Genomic DNA, 8,285 nt, shown 5'->3' on the forward strand with positions numbered 1-8,285 from the left:
TGTGATTCAGACTAAAATGCTTCTAATGTCAGCAAACTTTTCCTAACTCACAAAGGGGAAAACAAAGACAGGCACAATTTTCCCAGTTTTACATTTTCCTACCAAATTATCAGAAGTGCTATTGCTTAAAGGACAGCAAATTATTCAATTACTAATAAACAAATACTGAGGGAAACAGTGTTTCAATCAAATGATTAAAAATCAATATGATTTTTTTTTCATTGTTAGAGTTTATTGGAGAAATTAAAATACTACCAGGAAGTAACCTGCGGAGCATCAATTCAGAGTGATTGGAGTTGGATAATGGAATTTTGCCGTGTCCCCCGCAGTGACCCATGGACAGAGCCCCCTCACTCTTGGCCAGCACTGAGGACTCATGGACAACGCCTGCTTCTTGTCTCCACCCTTAACAAGTGACAATGAAGACTCACAAGGAATCACATATTTTAGTGGCCTAAGTGGACATTTCAGAAACCCTCTGGTCACACTCATGGGAACAGTGGGTGCTGAAGGTGGAAGGAACATGAGAATACATGGTGCCCAACCCGCCCTTCCTCATTACACATGTGAGAAAATGAGACCCAGAGAGGTGAAGCGACTTGCCCAGAGTCACACAGCAAGGTGGCTTGAACCCAAAACTCCAAATGCAAGTCTAGTAGTGTGGTGAGCCTGAGAGGATAAAAGACCACATCCTTCACGTTCATACAGACCTGGGGTGAGTTCTGGCTCTGCCACCTCAGCAGCAATCATAATACAGGCAACCAACATGTACTGAGCTCTTACTCAAGGCCAGGGGCTTTCTAAGTGCTTTAGAATTCTTGCTACATTGAATTTTCACAGCAACCCTGTGAAGTAGGTACTATGATCTCCATTTTACCAAAGGGGAAACCGAGACACGGGGTGATTAAGCTAACTCCCCCATGGTCAGATAGTCAGGAGTGGATGCAGGCTCCCAAACGGCAGACCCTGTGATGTAGAGAACATTTTAATTCAACCTAATCTGTAGAGCACACCAAAAATGAGTGAGGCTCTGTGGAAGACATAAAGTTGAAAAACTTTCTGCTGTCAGGTCTGCAAATCTTCGCTGAATGCCTGTGAAACCTGTCAGGAAAATCGACAGCTGTGTAAAAGGGTATCAGCAGAAATCACCACAGTGGATGAACCATGTTTCTCCTCCCAGGTGCTCAGGAGGTTGGTAGGCTGTGGCTGAATAGGACAGAATGGGCAGGAATAGGAAAGGGCAGGAGCTGGAAAGAGGGTGTAGGAAGAGGACTTTCCAGCTGTCTTGAAGAAAGAGGAAAGAGCGTAAGAAAAAGAAAGCACCAGGCCTTCATAGATATACAGAAAGCAGAACTTCTACCCGGAGTAGAAGATTTAGGTAGAGATGTAGCTAGAAATACAAGTAGAGAAAGAGAATGAATCAGGACTCTGGATGCCACGCTTAAAAGAGGGATGTGGGAACAGATGTATATGTATGACTGATTCACTTTGTTATAAGGCAGAAACTCAAAAAAAAAAAAAAAAAAGAGCCTAGATCGTCTCCTAGATCATTTCCTTGAGGCAACTGGGAGACAACAGAGATGGCTGAGCAAGGGATGATTTAGAAAGATTAACGTCCCTGCATTGTGCAAAATGCAGAGAGGGTGGTGAAATACAAGGTGGGCGACCAGCGTAAGTCCACTAAAACAGATCAGGCATAAGCCAGGTTGGCGAAGAAGGAGAACAGTAAGGAAGGAGGCATGAAAGAGGTGCTGAAAAGAATGTTTTGGCTCAGAGGCTAATTGGATAGGGAGGACAGAGACAGAAAACAGACACTGTATATTTTTTTAGGTCCAAATGACTGGGGACATTAATCAAAACAACTGCAAATTCAAGGAGAGTAAATACGATGACTTCTGATTTTAGATGAAAAATGTCCAGGATTAAAAGAAGCTCATTTATTCAGAGCTTGCCATGGGTAAACAGCATTGTAAGCCCTTTATGCACCTTATGTAATTGTCATGGAAGCTCCATGAGATAGGTATATTATCCCCCTTTTACAGACCAAAGAATTGAGGCCAACACCATGTAGGGAGTGAAGGGCAGAGGTGAGACTTGAACCCAGACCATGGTTTTGCATTCAATTTTCAAGTTTCCAAGAGGAGACTGGTGATGTGGGGCAGAGACCTAGAAGAATAATCAGAGCTAAAGACAGAAATTTGGGAGACAGAAATTTGAGAGTAATAACGGCAGCAGATAGAGAGTGGAAGTGGAATCCAGGAGCAGATCTTTGGCTGGCCCTTTGTTTTGGTTTCGACTGCAGATCTGAAATCAATAAACATGACTAACAGTAGCCTGTGACAAATGACCTAAATTCAGAAACTGACTTTGAGAAATAAAGAGGCCAGTTCTTTGTTTTCTTCCCATTCCATGCACTTGTCATTTTCTCTCCCCTTTTCACACTGCCAGAGATCTGTTTCGCAATGATCAGAGATTCAATGGTCCGAGTATAATCAGGAGAGAGAAACCATACAGTAATTTGAACAGTAAAAGGTTAATGTAAAGGAGTACTAACTATAAAAGGGGATTAGATTTACAAGAGACCAGCTAATAAGAAGGGAAAAGAACTTTAAAAAATATAGGACTAGCAGAGAGAGGGAGAAGCCACCACCTCTAGAGATGAGATAGAGCATCTCTCAGCTCACCTCAGAGCTGGGATCTGACCGTGTTAGAAAGGGCACAACTGTGGCTCATTGGATGGCAGAGAAGACACCGGTGGGTGTCTTGTAGGGTGCTAGAAAAACTACTGCACGGGGAAGTGCCTCACCAGAGGCACTTTTGGTTGAGGAAGAGGTGGTGGGGGCAGCTGCTGGCTGCTGAATGCTTTCGGCTGTGAGTCCTACAGGAGTCGGAGGCATTCTACTACAAAGCCACCGGCTACTGTGTACTACAGAGCTGGGCACGGAGGAGCCACAACCACTGCAGGGTTTGGCGGCTGCAGGAGAGGCACACACCACTAGCATGCCAGATCCAGGAGGCAAAACCCTTTCCTCCTGCAATGTCTCTCCAGCACCGTCTACTGCCAGAACTTCAGAGTCAGCTGGCTCAGGAAAAATAGTTTAAGGGCCCAGATCCATTTTCAGAGAGCAAACAAAAAGGATGAATTTGGAGGATATGCAGACAGGTAGAAAATAACAGATGGAAAAAGACAGGCCGTGCAAACAGTGAGTATAAGAATCAGCAAAAATAGGCAAGGAATATTACAGAGAAAATGAGAATCATTTCATAATGATAAGGTGGCCAATTCATCAAGACATAATTCTAAATGTGACACACCTAATAATAGAGCTTCAAAACACATGCAGCAAAAATTGACAGAGCTGGGGCTTCCCTGGTGGCGCAGTGGTTGAGAGTCCGCCTGCCAATGCAGGGGATATGGGTTCGTGCCCCGGTCTGGGAAAATCCCACATGACGCGGAGCGGCTGGGCCCGTGAGCCATGCCTGCTGAGCCTGCGCGTCCAGAGCCTGTGCTCCACAACGGGAGAGGCCACAACAGTGAGAGGCCCGCCTACCGCAAAAAAAAAAAAAAAAAAAAAAAATTGACAGAGCTAAAGGGGGAAATAAATCCACAATCACAGTTGGAGATTATGTCATTCCCCTCTCAGTAACTGATGGAAAAAATGGACAGAAAAACACTAAGGATATAAAAGACTTGAATAACACCAGCTAACAACTCAACCTCATTGACATTTCTAGAACATCCCACCCAGCAACTGTAGAATGCACAATCTTTTCAAGTGCACATGGAATAGTCAGATAGAGAGACCCTTATCCCAGACCAAAACCAACTGATGAAGCAAGCAAAAATGAGAAATAATTCTGAGGACTTCACACAAATGACAAGTAATATGCAGTAGACCTACATGGCACACATCCCAGCAAACAGAGACAGAAACATTCTTTTTAAACCACATGAACCAGTACCAAAAAAAACCCCTGACTGTGGCAGGCAGCCTCCAGTATGGCTCCCAGAGATCTTCATCTCCCAGTAATCTCATCCTTGTGAGGCCCCCTCCCATTGAGTACAGGCTGGACTTAGTGATTCCCTTCTGATGAACAGAATAAGATGTGATGGTGTATGACTCAGGAGACTAGGTCATAAGAGGCTGTCTGGTGTTGCTTTCACTCTCTCTCTCTCTCTGAACACTCCTTCTAGGAGAAGGCAGCTGCTATATGGTGAAGCCCACCTGGTGAGGAACTGAGGCCTCCTGCCAACAGCCATGTGAGCAAACGATGGGAGCTGCTCCCCCATTCCCAGTTGAATCTTCAGATGCCTAGAGTCCTACCAACAGCTTTGAAACCTCATGAGAGGTCCTGAGACAGAACCACCCAGGTAAGCTGTTTCTAGATTCCTGACCCTCAGAAACTCTGAGAAAATAAATATTTGTTGTTTTAAGCTACTAAGTATTGGGGGTAATTTGTGACACAACAATAGATAATGCCTAAGACACTAGGAGAAAAAAGTCCCCAAACTGAAGTTTATACAATCTACTTTGCCTAACTAGAAAGCAATACAGTTACATATTAACAACAAATCTTAGAATTTTTAAACACTTTAAAATAATTCTTGGTTAAGAAAGCTGTCAAGCTGACATTATAAACTATGAATGAAAATGAAACACTACATATCAAAAGCCATGGGATGCAGCCATATACATTAAGAAATATTTCTAGCTTAAAAATCTAGTATTTATTAGAAACCAGGAAAGACTGAAGGGAAATGAACTAAGCACTTGACTCAAGAAACTAGATGAAAAGAACCCAAAAATAATACACTCCAAAAAGTAAAAAGGGGTTGGTAATTAACCTTAGAATGTAAAGTTATATGTTTTAAATAGTAGACTTAGTCAATAAAACCAACATTCTTTGAGAAGACCAATAAAAGAGAACTTTGGGCATTTCTAATTTCTAACTGGCAAAAAAGGGAGAGAGAAGATGTAAGTAAACATTAGGAATGCAAAGAAGAACGTAAGTTGAATCTCTTTATCTGGAGTTATTTTTTTAAAGACTGTCTATAATTATATGCCCCAAACTGGAATATGCAATTAAAATTATAATTTTCTAATACTGTCCAATGGGACTTTCTACAAGGATGGAAATATTTTGTATCCACACTGTCAAATATGTTAGCCATTGGCCATGTACAACTCTTGAGCAATTGATACATGGTTAGTGCAACTAAGGAGCTGAATTTTTAAATTTTATTTCATTTTAATTAACTTAAATTTAAATAATCACATATGGCTGGTAACAACTGTAATAGATAACATAGTTCTAGAAAAAAAATTATGGAAGTTAAGAAGTAGAAAAATTTACTTAGTCCAAACATTATGAAAGAATTTGAAAGAGCAGTCAAAGTTATAGTTTAAAATATATTCCGGCCTGAGATGTTTACTAGGTAAGTTCTACTAAACATTCATAAACAATGTTATAGATTTGCAAAGTACAGAAAGATCCCCAAATTCCCAATTATTTCTTCAAAGTTAACTCTGATACCAAATTCCAACAAGAAAGCACGTACACACACAGAGATATAAATAGAGCTAGAGCTAGAGATAGATATAAACCTCGGTAAAACACAATCCCAACATCTCAGTGACTAGGAGTCAGCAAACTACAGCCTATACACCCAACCTGGTCTTTTACTGTTTTTGTATGGTCCACAGCTAAAAATGGTTTTTACCTTTTTTAGAGGTTGGAAATTTAATTTTGCTACAGACTTGATCATGTTTCTTAATGAGTTCAACCTAACATTACAAGGCAAAACAGTACCTATGTGAAACATATACAAAAATTAATTCACTTCTCATTACAGCCATATGGGCTGTACATATATGGAAACTGAAGCACAGAGAGGTAGAGTAACATGGCTGAGGTCACACAGCAAACTGCTGTCAGAGACAAGAGTGAAACACAGTCTGTGCTCTTAAGCACCACGTTCTGGGTTATGCCACATAAACATTAAAAAGCAATCTACTTAGACAATAATAAAGATATGAATGAAGAGCTAGGTGCACACATCAGAGTTGGGGCCTAAGAACAAGAAAAACGTCTTAGAGGAACGTACTGCCTTGAAAGATGAGGATCGCATTCTGTACCTCTACTATTGCAGATATTACATGTCTGTCTCCCTTCTAGACTGTGAGCTCCTAGGAGAGGGGAACTTCCTAATTTATCTGCCTTCAAAGCAATGAATACGCTCAATTCAAAGCCTATGCTCATGGATAGCTGCCAGTATTTGGCAGTCCCTATCTGTGTGAAAAGACATTTTTAAAACTGAAATACACAAAGCCTTACTGCAGATCAGCATTAACAAATAAACATCTGTAACTGATTTGATCACAGGAAACATTACTTTTGAGCTCCAATTAAGTGAAATATTACCACCCTAAAAAGAATTCCATTCTTCTCATTAGGACACTTGTATAACAAAAAAATTATACTCTATTATTACTATTAATAATTATGTTTTGAATTTCATCAACAAAAATATGTGGAAATTTGTCCTCTTTTGTTTTCTGAGTACTTACATAATATCCTTGATTTCACCTTATGGCCAGCAAAGTCTAAAATATTTACTATCTAGTCCTTACAGATGAAACTTGCCAATGCTTCATTTAAACAAGTATCATTTAGCTTCCCCCTCATGCTCCCTGTCCATTGCTGATTAGCAGTATGCTATGCTCATCACAGTTGTGCAGGCTGGCCTTATGAGCAGGCTGGCCTTGAATGTTCTGGTCACTAAGTTAAAGGGAGAAAAAATAGCCCTGGACATCTTGCTTTAACAATAAAATGCTTGGCCCAGAATTGTGACATTAGTTCTATTTCCAACTCATTGGTCCAAACTACTAACATGGCTGGACCCAGTTCCAAGGGATCTGAGAAATGCAATCCCACGATGTGCTCAGAAGTCTGCACTAATAACACATTTGTAGTGGGTTGAATGGTAGCTCCCAAAAAGATATGTCCATGTCCTAATCCCCTGAACCTGTGAATGTGACCTTATTTGAAAGAGTAATTTGTTATAGAAGCCCTAAAAAACTAATACAACATCCTATAGAACTATCTCAAAAATGAGTACAAATGCAACAATCCTAAATTCTGGCAAATCAAATCCAAGAGTGTATCGAAACAACATTTTTAAATGGTTAAGAAAGGCTTATTCTAGGTTCAACACTGTCTGCTGATGTAGTTTACCACGTTAACAAGCTACAAAAATAAATCATCTCAATAAATGACAAATAAATTAATAATTTTAAACACATATTCCCATTAAAACTTTTAATAAACTTGAAATAACAAGGTTTTTTAACTTTATAAAAATTTCAACCAGACAACTTCTACTAACATCATACTTAATGATAAAGATGCTAGAGAAAATCTAATTAAACCAGGAGTCAGAGAAAGATGCCCACTGTTGGCCCTACTATTCAATACTGTACTGGAAGTCCTTGCCCATGCAAGAAGAATAAGGGGGGAAAAGAACTATTAGTATTCGAAAAAGAGATGTCATAATTACGAACATGTGTTCATCAACTTAGAAAATCCAGTGAAATCAACTAATATTAGAATTAATTACAATCATTAGAACCAAAGGAATTTCAGAAAGTGGCCATATCCAAGGCCAACAAAGTCACTAGAAAGGTAATTAGAAATTTCATGGGGAAAGATTCCATTCCCAGAAGGAAACCAAACTGTCAGATAACTAGGAATAAATTTATCAGGAAATATATAAGACAAAAATGATTAAACTAGAAATTTTTTTATTAGAGAAAAGAATTACAATGATCCTGAATGAAAAGATTTAATACTGTTAAGATTTTAGTTTAAAAAATTATCTATAAATTCAAAGTAATTCCAATCAAAATCCCAAGAATTTACTAATTATGTCAAGCTAATACTAAAATTCATGTCAAGACACCAAAGAATTTCCAAGAAAATAGTTTTTAAAAACAATGAAGGCATTTTCCTTATCAAACGTGCTAATAAAGTTATAGCAAATACAACTGTGTAACTCTAGGACAGCAATAAACAAATATATAATAAAACTAAATAGAGAGATCAGGAGCAGATCCATGTACTAACAGGAATTTTGTATCAGATATAGGTGGCTCTTCAGATCAACGGAGATGAAACAGACAATTCAGTAACTGTTATTGCAGAAATCAAATATCCATTTGTGAAAAAATTAAAATATACCTACCCCACATTAGTCAAGCACAAAATTCAAATGGGTTATAAAAATA

This window comes from Mesoplodon bidens (assembly GCF_964165515.1).
Source record: "Mesoplodon bidens genome assembly, chromosome: 1".
Lineage (NCBI taxonomy): Eukaryota > Metazoa > Chordata > Mammalia > Artiodactyla > Ziphiidae > Mesoplodon > Mesoplodon bidens.